This window comes from Canis lupus, chromosome 17, assembly GCF_003254725.2.
Source record: "Canis lupus dingo isolate Sandy chromosome 17, ASM325472v2, whole genome shotgun sequence".
Lineage (NCBI taxonomy): Eukaryota > Metazoa > Chordata > Mammalia > Carnivora > Canidae > Canis > Canis lupus.
This window is the reverse complement of record NC_064259.1, coordinates 4,890,323-4,914,102: the sequence shown is the minus strand read 5'-3', so window position 1 is coordinate 4,914,102 and position 23,780 is coordinate 4,890,323.

Sequence of the window (23,780 nt, the reverse complement as noted above, 5' to 3'; positions counted from 1 at the left end):
CTGAGATATGGAGCCAAGCAATTTGGGAGCAAATATTCATTTCTGTACCAAGTATGGACTGGCTATTATTTACATTATCCATCAGTCATCATTAAGGCTCTGCTTGAGCTGGTGGTGTTTGCTGGAGAGAATGTGTCAGTCCAAAGCAGAGATCTTTACCAGAAATGATAGAGTCAAGGTTACAATCAATAACTTTTCTTATAACTTTTTTTTATAACTTTTTTATCAGTAAACATTTTTTTATAACTTTCCCTCTATTTGGTCATTCATCACTAATATTTTTCCCATTTAACATTAGATATTCAAATGACCTTTTTCCAGTGAGCTCTGTATATATCCTTATTTTGTATTTATCCCTATTCCTTTACTGAAATGAAGAGTTCTTTTACCAGTGCACAATTCAATGTCTGGCACACTTTATCTGCACATCGAATGTTTGTTTAAAAAACGAATTTGAATTCAATCACCTTGAACGTTTTGCTTGATTACCTCCAGTTTTCTGGAGGCAGGCAATTCTATTATCTATATTTGATGAGTAGAGAAGATAAAAGGGACATTTTCGGTCTAAAATATGTGAAGCGAAAAATTTGCAATAAAATGATCAATATCTAAATATGTATTATTGGACAATGTAATCCAATGACAAGAAGAGTCCTTGGATTTTACCTAATCAAAGCACTTTAGTGTCAAGGAAACAAAGTCACACAGGTAGTTCATCACAAAATTGGGGCCACCGGGTCAGAAGTGTTTTGGTGGCTCCTGGCACAGAACACTCTTCCTGAGACAAACCAGGAAATGTGACACATTTTCAAATGTGGCATTTGAAAATGTGATCAAGTGGCCTTGAGTGGCATCTCCTGAAGCAAAAGTAAGGCTGTGCTTTTCCCCTAGGTGCAGACCATCTTCCAAATAAAATGCACTTTTGTAAAGATAGAGAGGCCCTGAAAGCTTCCTTTTCTTAACAGCTGAAATAAGGATCCTTTCTCTGGCATCTGCCCACCCTGCAGAGTGGATGTATTTTCATGCTTAAAATAAAAACGATATACAGTATGTCCCATGCCTTTTCCTAATGACTGGCTCCTCCATTTCTTCATCTTTTCCTTTAGGAAATCACTTCCTCCATAGGATGCTATGTCATCCTTAAGGAAGTTACTTCATTTCTTTATTTTCTTCAGGAAATTACTTGTCTTCATTGGATATAACAGTCAACAAGTGGGTCTTTAAAAAAGTGTCCTTCACTCCTCTCCCAAAATGTTCAGATGTGTGCCCCAACAGAGAGGGCCATCATACGGTCCCATCCCAGGCTTGGAACTTTGAACCAGTTGACAGAGAGATCACTCCTGTGGAAGGTCTCTGGTTCTAGCAGAGTGCTTTGGTCAGAGGCCCCCTGGGGCTCCTTGGACTCCAGCTCCTTGGCTGGAAAACAGAGAAAGAGGCAGATACTGCGAGGACAAAATGAAATTATGTTTTGTAATGCGGACATCTGGAGATGGAAAAGTGGTGTGGACAAAGAGAGCAAGAGCCTGTCCTAAGAACAAGCAATCAGTGGAAATGGAACCTAAAGTAGATCCCTACGGAAGTGTCACTCTGGGTAACCTGATGGAGGAGATTTCCTGATTCTGGGGACAACTGGGAAGCTGTTGAAAACCTTTCAGCACAGCAGAAGTGTGATCCAACTGTCACCTCAAAATACTGAAGAATCTCAAAGTTGATTGATGATTCTTTAGGCTGCATTCGCGGCCACCTGCTCTGATTCCCTGTACATTCCCTTTAAAAGTTGATCTTCCCTAGGACTCTGTTCTCTTCTCTTCCTGGGTAATCTGACCCATACCTATACTTAATTCTCCATGTATATGACAATGGCCTCCAAATTTGACTTTAGCCTCCAACATTCCTCAAAGCTTCAGACCTTTGCCCATAGGCCCAAAGATGACCTGCTCCATCTCCAGATGTCCTCATTACAAAACATAATTTCATTTTGTCCTCGCAGTATCTGCCTCTTTCTCTGTTTCTTTATCACAACAGAGGTCCTGACAAACACTAAGTTATTTAAGTCAGAAGTCTTAGACTCCTATTTTTCCTTCCATTTTCCTGAATGTGACCCACAACCATTGAATTAATCACCAGAGCTTATGGATTTTATTCATTAAAAACATTGAGTATGACTTCTGCAGTATCAGTGCTTTACCTAAGAATTGATACTCTCTGACTCATCTCACTGGAAACATGTTCCTGACGGTTGTTTTGTCTCTATTACTTCCGTTCTTAAAATTCATCCTTTCCATGACACAGCAGATCCCCATGGTCACCCTTAGAGGCTGACTGTCCTGGCACACCATATTCAAATTCTTGCCCTTCCCGATTCCTCAGTCTGCTCTCTCCCTTGCCTACCCTCTTCCTCTCCTCACTCAGGCCACATTTGAAATTCTATTTGACTTTCTCAGCATATCTTGAGCTTTCTCATACCTCTGTTCATTTGTAGGTGGATTCCCTTTGCTTAGAATGTTATTCTTCCTGTCTTAGTCAGCTCAGGCTGCTATAGCAAAAATACCATAGACTGAGTAGCTCATAAACAAAGGAAATTTATTTCTCACAGTCCCAGAAGCTGGAATTCTAAGATCAGGGCGCCAGCATGATAGCGTTCCAGCGATAGCCGCCTTCTGGTGTTGTAGACTGCTAACTTCTAGTGTCCTTGCATGGCACAGGGATAAAGGAGTTCCCCAGAGTGACTTTTATAAGGACACCAATCTCATCGTGAAGGCCCCACCTCCAGAACTCATCCAGTCCTAACTGCTTGTCAAAATCCTCACCTCCCAATACTATCACATGGTGAGGTAGGGTTTCAACCTATGAGTTTCGGGGGACACATAATCCATAACATTCCCTTTGTATCTTTAACCTTCAGATAAAATGTCCTCTTCTCCCTCTTTGGGGATTAATTTCTCTTCCTCTGGGCTCAAAATGCAACTCGCCTGTCCTTCACCTTGGGCTCCAACATAGGAATAAGCTCCTTCTGGAAGGGACTGGCCACTTTCTTCTCGGGGCCCCCACAGCGTCCCCATACCCCAGACAATGCTTGGTGAGCTTTGAACGGAAGGGAGAGTGGGAGGTATAAGGTGCACGTAGGCCAATGCACGTAATATCTTGTGGCTTGTGATCTTCAGGGAATCATTCACCATGGCAGGGTTTCTTTCTTTCTTTCTTTCTTTTTTTTTTTTTTCATGAAATCTGTAGATTTACATTTATTTTCTCTCATGACATTAGTTCTGCCACATTAAACAATTCTATACTATTTGAATATTTTCACTTTAAAATGTGTCTGGGGGTAATAAAGCTGAAGAAACACATTTGTCGATGAGAACAATCTAGTCTATATGGATCCCTCACTGGGTCCATTTGAGCAGCCCTCCCCCAGTGCTGCTTTCTTGAACAAAGAAGTGCTAACACTTTATGCAACATTAATAAAACAAAGGGGGCTTTTTAAATAAACAAAAACTAGGATTATTCTGTCCAAGAAACCTTCTAGTAATAGTAAAAGATATCTATCTATCCATCTATCTCCAGGAGAGCTATGAGTTAAACCAAAGTTATTTTCTGCATTGTTTGTTTATACATTGTATGTGTGGCAACACAGCTAATCCAAAGTACATTTTTTTTTACTTTTTTTTTTATCTTTGGCTACTGTACCAGCTTCCAATGACTCACCTTGAAAAATAATACATTAATTTCTGCTCCATTCATCTCACAGAATTAGATGAAATAAAGCATATGAAAGTGATTTATAAACTTTGAATAACTGTACACATATCAAGTACCTTTTTTTAATACTAGCAATCAATCATTAATCACTGAGTGTCTACTATGTAGAAGTGGTACATGCTAGATATAAATACAAAGATTTAAAAATCCCAGTCTCTGCTCTTAAGTAATTTGCAGTTGGTCTTGAAGAAACCAAGGGAGAAATGATAAACTACCAGCAACAGAGTCTGCAGTAGGGGACCCTGGCCGGGCCAGAGCAATACAGAGGGTGGGAGCATCGATTCCAAATGCCATTTCAAAGAAGTAGGATCAGAACTCCTGGTCTTGAAAAATAAATGGACTATAAATAGTATTTATTTTGGAATATGGAATTCTAGGATGGTCCCAAGATTCTAGGTGACTGGTGTCTTCTATGTCCCTGTATAATCTCCTCTCTTCAAATGCAGAGGGAACTTTGATTACGAAGGGACATCGCTCCTTATGATTAGGTTCTGTTATATGACAAAGATGAAGGGATCCAAATGTAATGAAGTCTCCATCAATTAGGATCTTAATCAAGGGGTGCCTAGTCCATTAAGCATCTGCCTTTGGTTCAGGTCATGACCCCAGTGTCCTGGGATCAAGCTCCCAATTGGACTCTCTACTCAGCAGAGAGCCTGCTTCTTCCCCTCCCTCTGCCTGTCACTCCCCCTGTTTGTACTCTCTCTCCCTCTCTCTCTCTCTCTCTCTCTCTCTCTCTCTGTGTCAAATAAATAAATAAAATCCTTAAAAAAAAAAGGACCTTAATCAAATTTGAGATTATCCTGAGTGAGCATGATCTAATCAGGGAAAGCCCTTGAAAGATGGGTTGACCCCCACCTGCAAAGAGAGACTGTCTCTTGTCTCAAAGAAGTAAGCAACTGTGAGTCCTGTGGCCACTAGGAAATGAGCTCCGGGGATCTTGGAAGCAGATCTTTTCCCATGCAAGCATCTGATAAGAAAGCAGCCTGACCGATATTTTGGGTATAGCATTGTAAGATCTGGAGCACAAGACCCTGCTTAACTTTCCATACCTGGATTTCTGAGACACAGAATTACAAATGACAATTACTGAGTTTGTGGTAATCTGTCATGCAGCCATGGAAAACTAATACAACCACCATTGCTCAAGATTCCCCAACGTGGAGTTGTCCTTGAGCTATTCTTTTGGGCTTCACAAGCCAGCATTCTCTACCAAACCCCTTTATCATCTAAGCTTCTTAGAGAGAGGCAGAAAGGAGTTGCTGTCAATCAGCTCCCGTGGGGAGTGAACGTGCTCCCCTAGGAGATGACCAGGCTGCGCGTGCCCAGAGAAGAGACAATGGCGCATCATCCAGTGTGCACACAGATTTTCAAACACACCTGAGAACCATAGACACCATCTCTGAAAGAGACTTCCAAGTTCACACTTTACTTCTCTCAGTTTATCTCTGAGGCTTGTGATGGCACATCTAGGTCCTGGGAGAGCTGGAAGTAGAACCCAGGTCTTCTGACAGCCATGCCAGTGTTCTCAGCATCATCTGAACTGCACGGAGTCAAGGCAAGACCCCACCTTATGGACCGCAATCATTGTAATTGCATTCCTACAGCATCTCATTAAGGTCCAAAAGAACACAATGAGAAATTATCCAGTTTTCCTTGCTTAGATCACACTGGTGGTTGCTTTTTCATGATAAATTAGTAATAACTCTCAGGCACATTTGGCAAGTCGAAGAAAAATGGATTTTTTACAATGCATTGAATAAACATCTTCCGCATGAATATCTCCTATACTTCACTGGCTTCGATACAGTGGAACTTTATTGACGTATGTACTGCAAGCTACGTTTGAATGATTGCTTCATATATTATGCTATGCTACATTACATCGTGTTCCTTTTCTGCTTCCATAGCCCAAAGACTTATTGGAATCAGTTGTTTCAGACTCATAAAATAAACATGACTTAGAAAAAAAAAAGATTATTGTACTAAGAATTCCACCAGTCTTTTGAAACTGCATCCTTGATTATTTGTTGAAATTCATTTCATTTTTCTATCATTATCCTAGTGCGTGTTAAGTCCTACCACAGAGTATAAACGTACAATCTGCTCAGTAAGGCAGTTTGTAATAAGCTAGCATGAAACGTTTTCAGTATTATGGTTTGTTGACTTTTTTTTTTAAAGAAACTAACACCCATAAAGCAGAAAGTTTGTTTGAAAGTGTGAATTCTAAAATGAGCCTTTTTCTTAAACAACCCCATCTAAAATTTAATTAAACTGTCCTGTCTTTATCAATAAACCATCTACATTCCATGTAGTAGACATTTTCAACAGGAAGATTTATGAGTCTGTAGAAGCAGCAGGGTTGAAGAAGAAGATGCTCAGAGATCAGAGGCTGGAATCAATGCCTGAGATGTCCTCCAACAGCCCTTCTGGACCTGCCGTCAAGTCTCCCACTGGGCTCTGTGCAGGTACTTAGCTCCCGGGGATGGGCTCCTTTACTGTTTGCCTTCCAGCTGAGTTTGGCAACTGGGGGGCATGGGGAGGAAAGATGGGGTGAGGGTGGATGTGAGATGGGGGGAATTCAGTTATTCCATTCCCTTCCCAACAGGTCCCCAGCAAGTCCTCCCCAAACTTCCTCTACCAAGGCCACAGCTCTTCTCAGGGCCCTTTCCACATGATGCCGTCTCTAGATTCTAGGGTCCACTCCAGGGTGATCCTGCTTTGATCTTGCTTTCCCTAAATACTCTCTGCACCTTTGTCAACCAACGGTCCCTTTGTAAACTCCCCTCCATATCAAACTTGATTGCACCAATTGTTTCTTTGCAGGGACCCATGATCGCACAGTCATGGTTTATTTGCAATCCTTGTATGTGTGTCCTCTTTTTCTCTCTTCTAAAAATAAGGGGTAAATATTTCTGTTCAGATTGCCTCATGCGCCTATTAGGAGTATAAAATGTGAAAATATGTGGTTAAATTCTTTTCAAAGTTTAACACTTTTATTCAACACATGTACGTTGAAGGCTTGGTTTGTGCTAGACACTCGAAAGTCACTACGGAGGAACACAAAAGCAGATAGGCGTGATCTCTGTGAGCTGATCACTGTACTAGGAAGACCACAGTGTAATCAAGGGGATGTGCAAGTTCAGCCCAGGTCAGATCCCACCTAGGGGAGGATGGATAGTAGAGTTTCCAATAGAAGGTGCCATTTGCATTGGGTATCAAAGGATATAGGGGTCTGGATGCAGGAATGAACTACCCTGGACTAGCCCAGGATGAGAGAGAATGGTGAGTGGGGACAAGAAGCTCTGATAAGTCATTACTAACTAGACTCACCGTGTTCAAGCCCTTCCATATATGCCAGGTCTCAAAATGTGGGCCATGTTCCCAAAAGGTTTTATCTGCTCTAGTTCAGCACTTGGTTCTCAGAGTGTGGCCCTGGGACCAGAAGTGTTGGCATCCCTGGGAATCGGTTAGAAAAATAAACCCTCAGCCCCACCCAGACCAGCTGAATCAAAAACTCTGGGGGCGGCGCCCAAAAGGTCTTTAACTTAAGGTCCTCCAGGTGATGGCCGTGGTGCCCAAGTTGGGGAAGTACCTCTGCAGCTGTGCATGGTCAGCTGCAGGTGGGCAGTGGAGGAACCTGGGATCCAGGTGAATGAGGATCCAGTGGGGCTTGAGTGGTGTGCTTGGCCACAAAGAACCCTGAGTTCAGAAATTGCCCTGCTTCTGCCCCAAACTCCATTCATAACTGAAGTCAAATCCCCTTTCTACATTTTTACACATAACACAAGGAACTTGAATTATGTTTACTTTAAGGTCTCTCCCAATATGAACACGTGTTTCTTTCTACAAACAATGAAGAGGTATTGAAGATAGAGACATGCACTCAGAAGACCAGGGTGCGGATCCAATGTGCTACTTCCTGGTCTGTGACCCAGAAACCTTGCTTAGCCTCAGCTTCCTCCTCTAAACTGGAAATAACACCACCCACCTAGCAGGATCATTGGGAAGACAAAATGGGTTCTGTCACCGAAATGCAAAAGCCAGCCTCACTTCTGTTTTAGTTCTGTTTCACCACCAAGGTCACTGCCCATGGCTGGCATCTCGCAGACATTCTCTCCAGCTGCCCAGGCTAGGTGAGATTTCTCTGTTACATGTTGTTACGGTCTCACACAGCCACTCCCCAGAGCTGGGGGGATTGCTTGGTTGGTGTCTATTCACCTATTAGATAACAGACCCCATGAGGGATACACCATGACTTGTTTTTAACCCATTGCATACTTAATGACTACGGGATAGCTTGCACTCGGCACATATTTCTTGAATGAATGCATAAGAAGTCCTTAAAAATAATTTCCATGCTTCCTAAATAACCATGCCAACAGGTGCCAGAGGACTGCAATGAATAGCCCCCACACCTTTACAAACAAACATTTCTGAGCATCTAGAATGCAGGAGACAGTGTTCTAAGTCACTTTCCTCAGAGGATTTTTCACCAATAAAACATATGAAGACAAGAGCCTTGCTCTTTAAATACTACCTCAGCCAACCAAGCTCTCTGCCATAATTTATCATAGCGCCCTGAGTTTTATCCTTAAGTCTCCATCTTCGATCCACCTGGGGCACCTTGCTGAGCTCTGACTTTAACTCTGGCATCCTCACACCTGCTCTGCCACCTGCCCCACTGCGGGTTTACTATTTCTCTGGTCCTAAATTCTGAGGCTGCCTTGTTTTGGCTCTATCTATTTTATTCGAGGCTGATATGGAATATTCTCATTCATTCCCTTTCTCTCTTTCTCTCATATTTATATAGATACTCTCATATTTACATAGATATTTATATCAATATCAATATTTATTATACATCAATCCACGTTGATATATCTAACTTATCAATACATATTATCTACCTATATCTGTAAGAATTGGCTATGTCAGGGTATCCTTTTTTTTTTTTTTTACTGCTAATAGCAGAAAAGGATGACTTCTCAACTGCAATTCTGTATATTGAGCGATGCCTGTCACCAAACTACTTCAGCACATATTAGCAGTTAACAAAAAACATTTGGATCATTCGGCTACCACTGCCTTTAAAATGCCAAATACACTGCAATCTGCTTTCCTTGTGCTTGAGAAATCAGCGTGCGACATGGGGCTTCAAGGATGATGAATCACCTTTGATGCCATATCTTGGGATAGCCAGGCTCTGGCGCTGTCCAGGGAAATGCCAGCCAGTGCAGAGTGGGGGAGGTGCTAGAGGCTGGGGAATGTTGAAGCCCAGGGAGGGTCTCACACTGTGACTCTGACCACCGGGGGCCTGCCTGTGCGAAATGCAAGCCCAGCGCCCTGCAGACCTACTGAGTCCCACACCGCGGCTGGACCCAGCCCTTAACAGTAGTTGAGACCCCTAGGACGCCCAGATAATATGCTCTAACTGGTACCCATTCTATCACTAAAGATGAGGAACATCCCCACCCCCATCTATTAAGCTAACCGTCCATGCTGAGGTGAGACTGATAAGCTGAAGCCAGCGTGGCCTTGAGCCCTTCTCATATTGATCTCATGGCGGTCACCCACCACACAGAAGATTTATACAGAAAATAGGGATGGAAGGTCTACAAACCACTCCAGGCATGTGTCCTCTGCAGGAAGCATCACTGGGCAGCTCTATGTTGTCATCGGTCGTACCCTGAGCAGCCACTTACAGAGTACAAAGCTCTCACCATTTAGACCTCTAGGATCTCCTGTGTTCCTCACAACCCTGTATGGGGCAGGACGGGGATGGGGGTGGTGGAACAGTTTTCATGGCATCTTTTCTGCTCCATTGTCTGTCCTCATTGATTTATCTAAGAGTCACAGTGAAGTCCTATTGCTATCAGAACCCCCACCTGCTCCCTGCCCCCACAGTAGACTGACACCTTCTAGATGTCAGTCTTAGGCCAGGGATGGCTGACACCAGGGGAGAGCAGAAAGAAGCACATTTCCTTCCATCATAAGTTTCCTGGGGCCCCTAGACTTTCAAAAGATAGCTGTCCCCTGCCTAGAAAACTAGCCCACTGCCACCTACGAACAACCTCCCTGCCGGGAACTTCAGCCTGAAGATTGACAGCGCACATCAGGTAGGCTTGGGTTTAAAGCCAGCTGTCCACCTACTGCTGTGTGGCCCCGGGCAATGTACGTGGCCTCCCTGCATTCCAGGCTTCTCACCTGTGAAATGAATGACACGGGGTGTCTAGCTCAGAGGCTGAGCATGAAGGGCACATGATTAAAATGGCCCAAGAACAACTGGGCTTTTGTAGTAGGAGCTTCTCACTTCCAGACTTGACCTGACCAGCGTGCAAGTGTGGTATGGATCGGCCAGGGCCAGATCACTTCCAAATGTTTTCACTCTTGCCGCAGGCAGCTGATTCTAAATGAATCAGTGAATCCTTTGTTTCTTCATGTCCCTGTTCATTACCTACCCATCTGCCCATCCTAACATCTGTCTTTCAAGTATGGACTCCGTGTCTGCTGCGCCGCTGAAGGACCCTAAGGAGAAGGCTGCAGGTGGAAATTCTCTTTTCACGCCTTGCCATGAAACATTTCCCTTTTCCCTTCAGAGTTCATCCCCCACGCCCTACCCCGCGAGTTCCCCAGATAGAATTATGCCACTTTTCTCTGTACACAGCAATTCAGGAGTCTTAAGGGAAACAGAATGTATCACAATCAACTTTTTCAAGATATTTACCTGGGTCTAATCTTTAATAACATCCATCCATGTACATGGTTCTTCCTTTCTAGAATCCAGTAAATTTCTCTCTCTCCCCGTCCCCCACTTCACACAGCATCCAAAAGAATGCTTTGCGTTTAGTAGGTCCTTATTTCTGTTATTAAATTATTGATTAGAAAACCAAGGAATGGGGCTCTCCTCTTCCCTTGAAAAAAATTGATACTGGATGAAAAAGAATAAGTATGAAACTGTTCACTCTCCTAAGCTGGTTGTTTCTAAGCCTTGCCTGCAATTGTTGCCTGTGATCCATCACCAAACCTGTATATCTTCAGCTTTACTTCAGGTCTGAAGTACTACATTTTCCATTAAATGCAAAGAAATGGATCTAGAAGTTGCAAATATTATCACATCAAACCACAAAGTTAGAGCAATTTCAAGACACCCCACGTGCCAGCAGTCTCTCTCCCATCATGTTCATTAAAGTCCTAAAATGAAGTAGTCATACCGTTTGGTCATTTTAATCGGTGTCCATTTGGGCCAGAAAATGGAAGATAGATAATAACAGGTCATTGGGGAATAATAGGTTTTATTTACTTGAAACGAACAAATGGAAATCTTACGAGGAAATTTTACCCTGAGTGAAAACAGGGTAAACCCATGTGACTTAAGGGCAGTTCTTGGTTGGAAACTTTGAGGAGCAGCTACATCTCAGCTTTGTCTGCTGCAAGTGGTCACTTTGTGTCCACACAGCTTTTCTCCTGAGGTTGGGTACCACAGATGCCAGATACCTGAAAATGGACCTCACGTGTTTCATCCCTCCATCCTCGCTCCCGTGCCAGTCCATCAGAAATATATGAACAGCCACCATGAGTTCACACATTCGCTTTGACATTCTAAGGTATTTTTGTCTCTGTTAATTTGGTAGGATCTTACATGGTCTTTCAGATACTAGGCAGAGGTCCTCCCCTTCAGAAAGCATGGATAGAGGAGACCAGATGTTTGATCAAAGATAACTTTTTGTCATCCCTCGTAGTTTGCAGTCTTGGTCCTAACATGTGAGAGATCCACCTAGCCACTGATCCTAAGGAAGCCAAGGTGATCTATGAAACTAGTTTTCCACTAAATGGTAAGACATGATTGAGGGGTTTCTCAGCTGCCGGCTCGGTGCCCTGCAAATCTCCCTTCTCACCTGCCATTCCTCCCTTGTCATTATATCTTCTGTGCCTGGTATGAAATTCCCAGTACAGTTTGCTTTCTTGATTGAGAAGCAATCTAGAATACCAGTGTTTTTTTAAAAGGGGGATGAACATAGGAGAAGGGAAGGAAAAATAAGACAAAACAGAGAGGGAGACAAACCATGAGAGGTTCTCAACTCTAGGAAACAAACAGGAGGGTTAATGGAAAGGTGGTGGTAGGAGGATGGGATAACTAGGTGATGGGCATTAAGGAAGGCACGTGATGTGATGAACACTGGGTGTTAAACACAACTGAGGAACCACTAAATTCTACCTCTGAGACTAATAATACACTATATGTTAATTAAATTGAATTTAAATTTTAAAAAATTGCTTGTAAATAAAGGGGGAGATGGTAGTTATGGAAATATGAGAGTTTTGGCCAACAGAAATTTAGAGGACAGTTTCCAAGAGCTCCCTCACTACTGACAAGGTTGGGGGATTTCCCAAAACTGCCCCCAGTTTTGATAATTCAACTAGGAGTACTCTTAGAACTCACTTATCACTGTTAAACTCACTGTTACGGTTTATTAAAGAAAAAGGATGCAGGTTAAAAATCAATCAAAGGAAGAGATGCATGAGGCAGAGTCTGAGGTTTCAGAAACAGCTTCTCATGGAGTCAGAACAGGTTACTCTCTGGTGTGGATGTGTGATGATACATGGGGAGTACTGTCAACTAGAGAAGTGGCCGCCTGGTTCCGACTTGGTGTTGAGCTTCACTAAATAGGCATGATGATTGCTTGCCCATAGGGTGGATCTCAGCTTGGGTCTACTGAAACTCTGTGATTCAAAGCCCTACCCTAAATCACGTGATCCTTTTTCTCAAGTGGCTAGCTCCTATCTTAAGAATATCAGGTATACCTGGTCCACCCTCAGGCCAGGCCCTGCCCTGAACAATGACAGTCCTGTCAAATACAACAAAGATTGTCTCCTGGAAGCCAAAGACAAATCTTATCTTTAGGCAAGGCCAAATTCTTTATTCTACAGGAACATTGCAGGAGCCCATAGTTCAAGGAAGACTGGACACAGTCGAGGAGAATATATAGTAGCAATATTGAATATATGGATACTGTTGTACTCAGTGGCAGACAGATAGTGTGGGTTTCAGGTCAACCAGTTATTAACTGCAAAATTCTACACCAGCCGCTTCATTCCTTTGAACCTTGGCCTCCTCATCTGTGAAATGGAGAACATGGATGGACATTAAACTGGGAGATCAACTGAGTCTTAACATAGTCCCTGGCACCAAACAGGTAGCCAGTAAATGGTTTTCTCTCCCATTTCTCTCTTTCTCCGCTTCTTGCTCCTCACTAATGAGAGGGTCTGTTGAAGCACAGACACCTCTCCTTGATGGAGCAGCTGCTTCTGCCTCCAGCAGAATGATTACAACAGGAGAGATTCTTTTTTCTTAAACACGCACGCACGCACATATACACATATATACTTTAAAAAAATCCACCCTTCAGTGCTATGTTAGCGATTTCAACAGCTGTGAGTCAAAAGGAACTATCACAAGGGTGTGTTTCCATGGCAACTGCCATGGTTACAGAGGAAAAAAGAAGAGAACAAGAGACGGACTTCTTGTCCACCTTCCTCCCATGGCGTCCACCGAGGGTCACTCCACACCCCCGCTCCCCACCAGAACAGCAACTTGCTTCCTTTACCGAGATGACTCTTGAGTGATGGTGTTGGGCCTCTTGCATAAAGACTTTGGAAGGCTCCGATTTCCCATGCTTATTCTCTCACTTTAGAAAACTAACAATAAAATGAATTACTTCACATGGTGATTGTTTTGTCACTGAATCACAGGATCTGGATAACCAGCTACCGAAAATGCTAAAGGTGGGGAGAGGGGGAAAATGAGAAAGGGATAGGGTAGGGAGGCTGGTGGGGAGGGGTTGCTCTTGATGAGCTGGAGGTATGATTCAATTGCCTTTTAGGGATCATCCCACCCTGAGTCAAGAATAATCATTTCAGGCGTGTATCTATGGCAGTAGTAGGGTAAATTCAACAGCCCAGAGGGAGAAGCAGTCATTACTTCCCCGAAGTCAAGTACTCATAAAGGAGGCAAAAAATAAAACTATTTAACTAAGGGCTTTGGATACAGAGTAAAATGTAGATATAAAAATATTTTAAGTCTAGAAAGGAAGTCAAGACATTATGCAAATCAGAGAAATGTCTGAGTGGGCAATAGTCACCAAAGTACCTGCTATGTTGGCAAAGGCTCCCATCAGCTACACAAAGGTCCCGACACTTTATGTCACATCTGGAGACTCATGATCTGCCCTCTGCTGACTCTTTGTGAGGGCTACATACTTTCTTTCACCTCTTTGCCTCTGCAGGTAATTGTCATTCTATCTGAAATGAACGACAAGCAGCAGCACCACTACCATCTTCCGTCTTACAGATGGAAAGTGGCCACGTCTTTGCAAGTGATAGGGCAAGCACCTTCTCATCTCTAAAGCTATCCCTCCTTCCCAGCTAGTTTTGGGACACCTGTCTCTGCACAGGTGTGTTCTCAACTTCCTTCCTCACCCTCCACGGAGTCAACCACCACCAGCAGCAGCTCTAGTATCACCCCTTCCCTGAACCTGCACAGATTTCCCGGCAAGGAGCCTTGTTGCACTCAGGCTACGCCTCTCTTGGAGTGCTCGGGCCTGTCTACCATATAGGTTCGTTTCTGTGGAGGCCTTAATTCCACTGCCAGACTGTGATTCTTAAGAATTAACAGAGATGCTTGATTTATTGTTGTGTGCCTGCCACGACTGGTATCTAATAAGAAAACAATCATGTGTTGAAAGAGCAATTCTGAAAGAATACGTGTTGAACAAGTATTTGTTGGATAAATAATACAATTTTATCAAAGAGGATACGTTCTATAGCTATTTGTAGAGAGGATGTTTTATTTTGGTTTTACTCTAATTGTATGAGTTTCCTACAGCTGCTGTAACAAAATACCATGGACTGGGTGGCTTAAAACTACAGAGATTTCCTCTGTCACAGAACAGAAGGTCATAAGTCTGAAACCAATGTGCTTGCAGAGTCCCGCTCTCTCTAAGGCCTCTAAAGGGTGCATCCTTATCTCTTCCAGCTTCTCATAGCCCTCGGCTTTCCTTAGTTTGTGGAGGCATCGCCCAGGCCTCAGGCTCCCTCAGTACAGGGCCACATCTCCCTGTGTCTTCACATTGTCTTCCCTCCTTGCAAGGCTCTGTCCACATTTCTCTCTTCTTAGAAGGACATTTATTATATTGGATAGAGGCTCTTCCTCCTCCAGTATGACCTTACTTTAATTTAACTAATTACCTATGCAATAGTGACCCTTTTTCTACCTAAGATCACAGTCTGAAGTGCTAGAGGTGCTAGGACTGCTGCACCCATTTCTGGGGGACACAGCCCGACCCACAACACTCATTATTCCTCTTGCAAAGACAGGAGGATTACACCTGCTGATGGGGTTTGTATAACTTGAAGCCTTCATCCTTTAGGATTGGGGTTATTTCATCTTGTTGGTTGGTTTGCATCCCTTGTGGTTTTTTTTTTTTTTTTTTTTTTTTTCTACTTTCAAAATGTACTTTTAAGTGTCAGCAGAACCTGGTTCAGGTGGCCTCTTGGCCCTTCAGAGGGGTGGGGGCTCAGTGGTGAGGACAAGGAAAGCCGGCAGCCACAAGCACACACACGTGCACACAGCTCTGCATGGAGCAGTGGAGGCAAGAATATCTCCAGAGCATATGGAGAGCGGGGAGATGCAGAGGTGCACTGGGAGCTGGGGTGTAGCGAAGAGCGCCTCAGGGCTTGGGTGTGCAGAGGAGGGACAGAAATAACCAGCAAATCCCTTCCCAGTGAAGAACCACCAGTGAGAAGAAGCAACAGTCAAGTGATAGGAGTAAACAGGACACAAATTTGGCCTTGCAAACTGGACAGGTTGCGGCTCCAGATGGCAAAAAAAAAAAAAGAAGAAAAGGATCCATGAACAACAACAATGATTTTATTCAGTTTGAACACTTACAAAGTTTTCTTTAGTTATTACTCCCTTCTGGGACCCCAGCTGCACAGAGTTGAGGGGCAGACTCAGCAGGGCGGCTGGCTGAGCCAAGAGCTGGTGGGGAGCTTCCACTGGGCCCAGCCAGCTTGGGCTCTAGACTGGGAGAAGTTCTTAACTAGGTTTTCCAAGGGGCTCAGGTGACAGGCTGTCAGGCGTGTGGCTTGGATTTCTTCCCCACCTCCAGGTATGAGTGCTTTGAGCTACAGTGACCAGACAGCTGGGCCAGGAGAGGGATGTCTGGTTCCTTGGTCAGACACCGCCTTTGGAGCAGGTGTTGGGATGGCAGCCTGGCAGGAACGTACATGGCACTGGCCAAAAGCCAGGATGTACACAAAGCAGAGGACACCGGGCACATCGGGAGAGAGTGTGGGCAAAGCAATAGAGAATGTTTTCAAAATATCCTTCTGCAAAGACAGAGCCTCCCTGGGAAACTCAGCTGCCTCATCTGGAGTTCAGTTCGTGTGTGTTTGAAGCACAGGGAGTATGCTACGGCAGAGGCAGTACTGGGAAGAAGAGTACTGGGAACCTCACGGTCGCCTTGCAAATCCCCACCCAGGAAATTTACCCAGGAAAGGCAGGGGTCTCTTTGAGCCTCAGTTTCTCATTAGCCCCAGCAAGCTCCCTTCCTCCCCTGGAGAGAGAAGTCTGAGGTGCACGTGTGCAGATACATGGCTGTGACAGGCACCAGCTGTGTTTCCTGATGGGCCCGTCCCTCTCCCCTTCTGGTTGAGAGAAAGGCAAGTCACATACACAGGCATGGATGCCAACCAATTCTAAATGGGGAAGAGAGCCCTTATTTGCTGTTCGGCTCTACAAGGAAATGCAATCACCCCATAGGACTCCCAGTGGGATGAGAGCCCGCCGGCCAAGGCCCTGCAAAGGAAGGCGCCCACCAGGCCATTAACCGAACATGATAGTCAGCTCTGCTTGGTAAATCTACCACAAACACACATTCCTCCCATGTGCTTTATTCTTTTTTCTTTAAGACTTCATATAACTCTTTTAAACAATCAAATAGCATGACAGCACATTTTCTAAATCTATTTTACCCTGAACAACAACAACAAAATATTATGATACTATGTCTGTTGAATCTAAGGTGAATCAGCAGCTGCGGGTGCAGTGTGGACCCAGAGAAAGGTATTCATCTAGATGTGTGGAGATGGGGGTATAAATACTTGTTTTCTGTCTGGGGGACTAGGTGACTGTGTGCAATCACTTGCTGAGTCTGTGCCTCTGTCTCCCCAACCTGAACACAAGGTCCCAAGTACCAGGCTGTTTGGATGGGCAGGTTGGATGGGCACAGATGAAACAAAAGTCTTTGACTTGATCAGAACACCTTCCTGTGTGTGATATAGATGTGCATGTGTCCTGGAACACACTTGGGCACACTCATCTGCAAGGAATATCCTTCTGTAATATAAAGTTATTTTAGACTCTCAATACTTACACCTTGATTTAATGGAGCATTCTTATGTGAGAGTCCAAAGAGTCCAGTTCCTCAAGGAAATGGCTTTCTATGTGAGATGGTTTCCTATAGAGTGTTTTCATCTCTCCTCTGCTGGGTCCACCACCTATAGAGCTGTCCCCAGGCTGTGAGCACCGTGAAGACATGGCTCAAGTCTCTGTACCTCTGTCATCCACAAAGGTCCTGGTTCACAGTAAGCCTCCAATGCTTATTTGTTAGACTGTCCAACAAATACCCTCTGCCCCGTGAAGTAACAAGCATTTGGAAGAGAGGTTGATGCTCTAAGTCATCAGATCACACCCCTGGGACCTGCAAATAGTACAAGGTTAGTCTAGCAGCCTCTGGGGGCAGGGCCTGAGTCTTGTGATTCTCACAAAAGTGCAGAAAGTATAAGCTTGGCCTTGAGTAAACCATGGCTGAGATGGGAGTGGGAGGCTGGACAGTCTTCAGTAGAAGGTCACGCCTCTGTCCAATGACAGTATCAGTGACTTTGGATAAATCTCTTGGTCCAACAGGAAAAACATTTCAGGTGGACAGAACACCTGGTGACAATTCAAGAGTGACTATTTCTGATGGGAAGACAAGGAGATGAATTTGCAAGAGTAAAAAGCACCTGTGAAAAAGAAGTGTGTGGGCTCCCTGCAGAAGCTTCTGTGCTGACCAGGGAAGACCACTCAGAGAAGGACCAGAGGCCAACAGAGGCTGACTCGACTTCCGTGATGAGAACAAACCAAAACCACCACCTTACCGATGGCTCATTCTCTCTGCCGGGGTGGGGAGGCGGGGGGAGGAGGAGATGTAATGAGCTTTCAAGAAAGGCATCATAAGTGACAAATCTTGGTGTTTTCACCAAGTCTCCAACAGCCCCTGGGAATAACCGGTGGCCTCGGAGCAGAGCCCTAGCATCGATGTCCTCCACTCCAGGTCTTCAGAGAACACACAGAAATGCTGACTGCAGGCCACCTTTGATGGACCTGACGGGAGTGGGACGCACATGCAGACAGGCCCACTACGTTTACTTCGGGACAACCTGAGCGTGGTCTCTGGGCTGGTGTCCCGTGTCTCTGGAGCCCATGTCCTGCTTGTCACGGGGTCCTCCACGGGTTGGTGCGCTTCAGCTTTCCCAGCAGGGGAGCAGGGGCGCAGGCACAGAGGGCTGCCCCCACCCCCTGCACCCCCCAACCCCAGCCAAGATTATGTCAAATAAGCTGACATCCCACCAGATTGGATTCTGCAGGAGCGATGGGTGAGTTCTCCAGGCCAGCTCTTGGGGAGTCAGCTGTTCCCCTCTCAGGAATAGTCTGGTGGAGGTTGGAACACAGACCTTCCCCCGGCACAAAGGAAACTGGGGTCTTGAAGGGAGTGGGACACCCCGGGATCACGCCGACGGGAAGGCAGGCAACGTCTGCAGCCCTGGCTGGCAGCCTCCCAGGGCGGAGGCTTCTCCTCCAGAGAGCTGCCAGCCACCGAGCATGGCTTGTTCCCGGCAAAGGCACCGCTTCCCGGGAAGGCCTTCCAGGCTCACAACTAATTAAAGGTTCGCAGGAGGTAGGGGGCTTGGCAAGAGCTGCTAATGCTTTTGACATTTGTCCAGATTAAAAATAATCCACCATCTATTGTATCAGAGATCTCCCTGCCGCTCCCTGTTCTCACAAGTGATTCTGGTGTTGCTCTCGCTCTTGCTAGACTCGCAGTGTTTTGGCCCAAAATGGAGCTCAGCAAACAAGGCACTTGGAACAGATTGGAATTGAGAGGCAGCTTCTCTCTGAGATTCTTTCCGACTCTTCCTCCCTCCCTTGGTCCCTCCCTCCCTCTCTTTTCTTCTTTTCTTTCCTTCAATATGTTAGAAGCAAGGGACCAAGGCTCTGAAAAACCCAGAGTGTTACTCAGTGGAAACACAGGTGTGACCACTAGACTCCTTGTCCATGCTTGGGGCTCTCGGACAGTTGTGGCTTCATGGTTTAAATACACACATAACGGGCACCAAGGATGGAGTATGGTTCTCAGCAGGCACTGAAGATGCAAAGGGAAACATGACCTGCTTACACTGGCCTCTCTAGAAAGCAGACAGCAGCTAAGCACAGGAGGCTATCTGCAGGGTGGGCATCCTGAGCCGGCCACCACTTTGCCAAGAGCCACCGTGCGGCTTCCAGGACACCCCGGACAGGACATGCTGAGCACAAGGCATAGCACGGGTTCAACCCAGAAGGATTGAGAAAGCCGTAGCTGCTGGCTCCCCCAAGCTTGTGTGCCCCACTAGTCGAAATCTCCTGTGTGGGGTGTTAGCTCTGTTGCAATTTGGGCTGGGTCACCTGAGCCTTTGACCACCACCGAGAAAGTCAGGCCCCACGCCCCACACTACGACCATTCATGTGAGTCCAAGATCCAGCTGGTGGCGGGACTGGGCAGGTAGGGGAGGTGTGGAGAATCTGAGGGGGGATGTGCATGAGGGTGGTAACGTCCAGTCCTGGTCCGTAACCAGTTGGTGATATAATAATAACAATAACTAAGATTTATTAACAGGCTTGCTGCGTCTCAAGCACGGTGGTAAAGACTTGATGTGAATTTCTTAATTTAATACTTATCAAAACCCAAAGATCTCCCTCTATGACAGACTACAAAGCTATACTGTAAGTACTGACGACTTCTCTAAGGCCACTTAGCTGACGGGTAGCAGGGACCAGCGTTACGCACCGGGCTTCCCACCGGTGGCTGTTGCTCAGGGATCGGTGGTTCAGGCTGTGCACTGGAGGCCTGAGTGGCAGCCCCTCCAGAGCTGCAGGTGCCCCAGGCTTGGCCAGGCACTGCCGTCGTGCTCCCCACCTGCCGTGTCCCCACTCGGGCCAGCGCTCTATGACCAGGCACAGGTGGATGTGGGGCATTCCTAGGGGGTTTTCTCTGGAAAGCTAAAATTAAAATAAAAAATGTATTTCCCTTCTCCAAATTAAGTGCTGAGAACAGTGCATAGACTTACAGAGTTCAGGTCAGTGTCGAGGCCTCAAGGGATTCCCGTTTCAGTGGCAGAAATGTCTCCATCATGATTCAGGACAAACTGAGAACAGAAATGAGAGTGGCGCCTGGATTCCTGTGGGTGTCTACATCGGCAGCCCTATATGAGAGCCCCAGAGCCCCGTAGGGAGTTGTGATCTCAAGATGAGCCCGCCATGCCCACCGTCAGTCAGGTCAGGGCACCCTCCTCACCCTGAAGGCATCTGGGACAACCTCCAAGGGCAGGGGACAAGGGAGGAGTGAGCCTGAAGCTCAGGATTATCCTTTCTCCTAGAAACTGCCCCACATCCCAGCTGGGAGCCCGAAGACAGTTCATGCCTCCAGCTGTATGTGTCCTCCTGCCCGGCTAAGCGCTCACCAAGGAGGCCCCGGAGTATGGGGCTTGCCTGCAGGGGGAGGCTGCAAGAGTCAGGCCCCTGCAAACGTGTTGTCTTTTCCTAACAGAGGCACTTCTTGCAAATCAAGAAGTCATTCTGGCTATAGACACCTGTCACTCGGGGGCTTCTGTGAGTCTGGACCAGCATCCGTGAGAATGATCAGCCTCGGGGTTCTCCAGAGACAGAGTTTCTAGGTCTGTAGAACTGAAGGCCAAACACTAGCAGAGGATGGGACTCTAGGGGACCTGGTGGCTCCCACAGACCCCTGCCCCTACGTCACACCTCCACCCTCAGATGTCTACCCACTAAGATGGCAGGATTCCCAAACCATCTTCCTCGATTCATTTTCTGATTTCTTTGTGGCTATAACGAAAGAAAACATGGGTTTATTGGAGTTGCATAGTATGGTCATTTCGTGTATTCTTAAATCTAAAACACACATACGCGCACATAAGGTGCCAGGCATTGTGCCTATGATTGCAGTCCAGGGCTGAACAAGACAGCCCCTGCCTTCAAAAATCATACGAGTTAGTACAGAAAACTGCATGAAACTGAATTACAATGCTTATTTTCTAGGCAAAATAAGCTTCAAAGGGGGGTGTAGAGATTTTTCCGGAAGAAGATGCAATGAGGGAAAGAACATTTCAGCCAGAGAGGAAATGAGGAAACACCTCCAGTACAGAAGACCTAATGGTCCATGGTGCCTGGGGATGGCCTGGGCCCGGAGCAGACTGATGAAGTCTGAATAAACCTGGAGTTTCACTAGCTGGCTCCTTGAGCTCTGCATTTCTGTGGGAAGGTGGACAGGAAAGGCTTTAGGGTTTTTTCTAGCTCAAAGACACAACAAATCGTACCCATCTTTGGCCAAGACCTGGTATCATAGAGCCAGAAGGTACCTTCAATTATTCTGCTCAATACGAAGCCACCTGTGACTTCCCGGAGTTGGGAACGGTTTGCCCGAGGGCATTAGCTGGTCAGTGGCTGAGCTGGGGTGGGGTCTGGCTCTGCGTCCAGGGCTTGTCCCTTTTGTGATTCTATCTCATTAGGGGAGCTCCGTGTGGCTCCAGGGCCGTGATTCCAGCATTCCACTACCATTTACCATCTCCTCTCCAGATAGGACCCCTCACCACGTGTGAACGTTGACCGCTTACTGCTTGGGTCCTCCAAGGCTCCGTCAACTGGTCCAGGCAGATGGATGGCTTACTTACTCAGTATTCAGGGCGGCATCCAGACCAGGGTGCTGTCTAAAGGTATCTAATGAATGAATGAATGAATGGGTCATCAAAACACCGCTTGTGCAAAACTAACAATAAGATTTATCTTAGACACTGTCTGGAAGGTGAAAATCTCATTACAACGTGGATCATTTCAAGGGACTCCCCAGGTGCCGTGGCATTTTGTGATCGCCGCTGACATGTTTACACTACTTTCATCCTGACTTTCGGAGCCTCCACTCGTCTCGTATTAGCCTTCTTAGTGTTTGTAGACTAACATCCCACTTCCTCCTGCCTCATCTAATTAACTTCTCTCTGAGTTTGGCCACGAGCTGCTTTCATGTGGAATGCAGTGGAACACATTAATCACGCCCTCCTTTTCGTTTGAGCCCCTTATCTATGTGAAACCATATTGATCTATTTCTCCTTGGAACCCATACGACATGCATTGTTTTCACCTGTAATTGGCTGCTCTGCTTCCCTTACATGCATCGTTCATTAATCAACGGGACTGTTGATGCCATCATAATAATAAACCCAGCGTGCGCTAGCTTATTGTAGCCACTGGGTTTATAGCAAAGAGTTCAGAAGTTCTTAGAGGCTACTGACTCTCGAAGGTGAGTCTGAGAATTATAGGGGCCTCAAGGGGAGGCTCATGGGGAGGCTTCTTGTATTTTTGCAACCCTTTGTCTTTGACCACCCTGCCAGTAAGAAGTCTAAGAGCTGGGTAACTAATCCTGGGTTTCTGAATGGGTTTGGGTCATGATTAGGACTTCTCACCCTCCAACTTTACCATTCTCCCCACTGCCCAGAGTTGGACCCTTTAGGGTATGAGAGGAGAAAGACAGGGTGACTTATATCTCAGGGTGACTCCTTGGTAAGATTTATCCATTAATTTGTTGTCAACTCTTCGTAAGGCACCAGGTCCCTACCCTCGTGGCAGTAGAGACAACGCCGTGTCATCACTACAATGCTAGAGCTTGCCTAAGGCACAAAGGGAACAGAGAGCAAGGAAGCCCAGTCAGTGGAGGGAACCAGGGAAGGCTGCCCTGGGTGGGGGTGGGGGGGGGTGGGGGGTGGGGGGGGCCTGGCTGAACCTCGTAGGGGATATGAGCTTTGATCAAGAGGCACAGTGCAAGCAGGTGGCACGGGCAGCGGGCTGGATGCATGGGTAAGGATGGCACGTTCTTGGAAAGTTCACTAGTTCTGTTTCTCTGGATAAAGGACCTGGGGTGGGTGGGGAAGAGATGAGATGTGCAGGTTGGGGAGACCACATCCCAACCTTGTTTGCCACATTCAGGATTTTACTCAGAAGCCTATGGATGACACTGAAAAGATCGAAGCAGCAGGGGAATGAGTTCAGATTCACAAGTTCGAAGGTGCAATTGGGCACCTATGTGGGGCGTGGACTGCAGGGCTTCCAGACGGAGCAGACATCACTTGGAGGGGGGGAATGAGGTGGAGTCCCCTAAGAATAGAGCCCCTCCAACGATCTCATAATCTGCCGCCCCTCTTCAGCAGAACCTTCAGACAAGAAGCACTCTGTTTACTGCCTTTTGTCCCACCTGGAGGCATTGGCCCTTAGCAGCTGCTCTTCCGGGCCCTATAGCCTCTTCTCAGTTGGGGCTCCACCAGCCCAGGAGCCCACCAGCTTCGGGGCAGCCCCTGGCAGTGTTCTCCAGATCCACTTCCTTCAAAATTCACTCCCAAGTTCTTTAAAGTCAGACTATAGATGGTAATTTGTGTAGACCCTGCTCTGTCACTTTCCTGGCTCCTCCTTCAGTGCCTCCCTCCATCCTTCAGCTCTTTTGTGTTTTTGTTATTGTGATAAGAACACCTAATGTGAGATCTATCCTCTTAATGGATTTTAAACATATAATACAGCATTATTATCTACAGCACAATGCTGTGCACCAGGTCTCTAGAACATACTCAGCTTGCATAGCTGAAATCTCATACATGATGAT